This window comes from Hydractinia symbiolongicarpus, chromosome 1 (assembly GCF_029227915.1).
Source record: "Hydractinia symbiolongicarpus strain clone_291-10 chromosome 1, HSymV2.1, whole genome shotgun sequence".
In the NCBI taxonomy this organism is placed as follows: domain Eukaryota; kingdom Metazoa; phylum Cnidaria; class Hydrozoa; order Anthoathecata; family Hydractiniidae; genus Hydractinia; species Hydractinia symbiolongicarpus.
This window is the reverse complement of record NC_079875.1, coordinates 35,007,387-35,009,886: the sequence shown is the minus strand read 5'-3', so window position 1 is coordinate 35,009,886 and position 2,500 is coordinate 35,007,387. Positions and strand designations below refer to the sequence as shown.

The following is a 2,500-nucleotide window of genomic DNA, read 5'->3' as shown; positions in this document are numbered from 1 at the left end:
GTTTTGATACAATAACAGCCTCGTTTGAGTTCTAGTTTTTTTAACTCGTTTTATCTATTCTTTGTGTGCCTAGTGACAGAACGGTTTTAATAAAGAAGAACTGTAACATCCAAAATATGTCGTTGAAAAGAAATACTTCAGCACGTCAAATTTCCGTGAAATAGCAGAAAATTGAAATCCAACGGCTTATTTTGATACAAGAACAGCCTCGTTTGAGTTCTTGTTTTTTTAATTCGTTTTATCTATTCTTCGTGTACCTAGTGACAGAACGGTTTTAATAAAGAAGAACTGTAACATCAAAAATATGTCGTTGAAAAGAAATACTTCAGCACGTCAAATTTCCGTGAAATAGCAGAAAATTGAAATTCAACGGCTTATTTTGATACAAGAACAGCCTCGTTTGAGTTCTAGTTTTTTTAACACGTTTTAGATTTTTTGTAGACCTGAAGAATACATATGTAAAACTGTGAATATGAAGTACCACGAGATAACAACATCATAAAACGATGTTATGGGTCGCGAAAAATGCTAAAACGCATCTTTTTCCTTGTTAAAACAGCAATTGTGAGAAATTGGAAACGCTATGATTCTGCAACGTAAAGTCAAATGGCAATTATTTTCTCCAGGCGTTGAGAGGTTAACGTGGTGAGTATTTGTGTAAAATATTGCGTTCAATAATAATTGTGCAAGGCCAATATTGCATGTTAAACATGCCAATACGTGCGTTTTCACCAAATTAGGGAAAAATCGGAAAAATCGGAAATCCCGAACGACATGTCGGATTGGCTTTATATTTGGCACAATGAACCATCTTGACATGACAAAGGTTCACACGAATTTTTTTTCAAAAAAACGCTGACGTCAGCATTTTATTTGGCCTTGAATGTTTGACATTTTAGGGCTTCTGGACCCCCCGCAGAGCCACAAATCGGGAATTTGTGCTCCTACCCGGTTTTAGCCTGAAGTGTTTTACATATCTGCCAAAGATTTAAGAAATACCTTCAATATTTCAGAAGCTATAGCGATTTACCTGTTTTTAAAAAGACCAAAAAAAGTAAGGCCCCAAAACAGGTACTTCCGGTTGACCTTTGACCTCCAAATTTTGCATGGTAATAGATCTCCAAATTTGCTACCATGAAATTCTTGTCCGTTTTTTATAAAAATGCTGACGTCAGCAGTTAAAATTTTTTGAAATTTTAGAATTTATGAAGGTTTGACCGTGCACTTTGTGACGTCATAAGTCTGGTTCTAGCCAAAGTCACACAAAAATATTCCGCCATTTTTCTTAAAATGCCTTTGTTTATAAGTTTGCTTTTTATGATTTCGTTAAAACGTTGTAGTTACTGAGAAAAAATTGTCAAAAAATGCATGTAAGAACCGTCCTATACAAAACACACTGGACGGTTTCTATTGTCAAAAACATTAAACTGTTAATAACATGAGAACGAGGCTTTCCAGCACCAAGGTTCTACAGGCAATTTTTCTTCTTACTAAATGGCCTATCCACTGACAAATATCTGCATCTACTTTTAAATGTTTCACAAAAGTTATTACTATTATATAAGTAAAATGATGACATTATGTTTAATAAGAGAGTATTATCAGATACGTATGTGTGAAACGGTGAAGTCTTAAGTAATAACTGGCTTGTGGCAGCCAAGCGTTCATAGCGACGTTGCTTTTTGATCCTTCGATGTCGGCTCTTCCTATCATTGTGAAGCAGAATTCACCAAGTGTTGGATTGTTCACCCACTAATAGGGAACGTGAGCTGGGTTTAGACCGTCGTGAGACAGGTTAGTTTTACCCTACTGATGAAGTGTTGTTGCAATAGTAATTCTGCTCAGTACGAGAGGAACCGCAGATTCAGACAATTGGCATTTGCACTTGCTTGAAAAAGCAATGGTGCGAAGCTACCATCTGTTGGATTATGACTGAACGCCTCTAAGTCAGAATCCGTGCTAGAAAGCAATGATAATTACCTCTGGATAATCTTAGGCGAACAAGAATAGAACGGCTTCTGTCGTTCCTAAGTCCCAATGCACTGAGTCGGAGAAAAACCGTCGAGGTGCTGCAACTATCAAAATCTAAAATTTCCAGAGATAAATCCTATGCAGACGACTTAAACAAGAACGTGGTATTGTAAAAAGTAGAGTAGCCTTTGTGCTACGATCTTCTGAGATTAAGCCTCTGTTCGACAGATTTGTCACTTTGTGACAAGTCCTTTTTTTAACCAACTGCTTTGTACCGTGGAGTACCAGTTATCTTGTGCTTACCTGAACTTTTTTTTTAAAAAAGGTGATGCGTGCGTGCTGTACCATTCATCTTTATCACCTCGGTTTAATATTTGGAGACACAGATGTATGGATTAAAAGTGTATGGATTAAAGGTGTATGGATTACAACTGTATCGATTACAACTGTATGTATAGATTACAAGTGTATGGATTACAGCAAGAATTACGGACTAGGGCTATGTTCAGGGTTAAGGTAAAGCCTAGGC

The 2,500-nt window shown here is 36.7% G+C and overlaps 1 pseudogene; it reads left to right on the top strand.

Annotated features, from left to right (window-relative positions):
- The window catches only part of LOC130620323 (large subunit ribosomal RNA), a 7,097-nt pseudogene extending 4,892 nt beyond the window's left edge, over positions 1-2,205 (top strand).
- Positions 2,206-2,500: the final 295 nt, after the last annotated feature.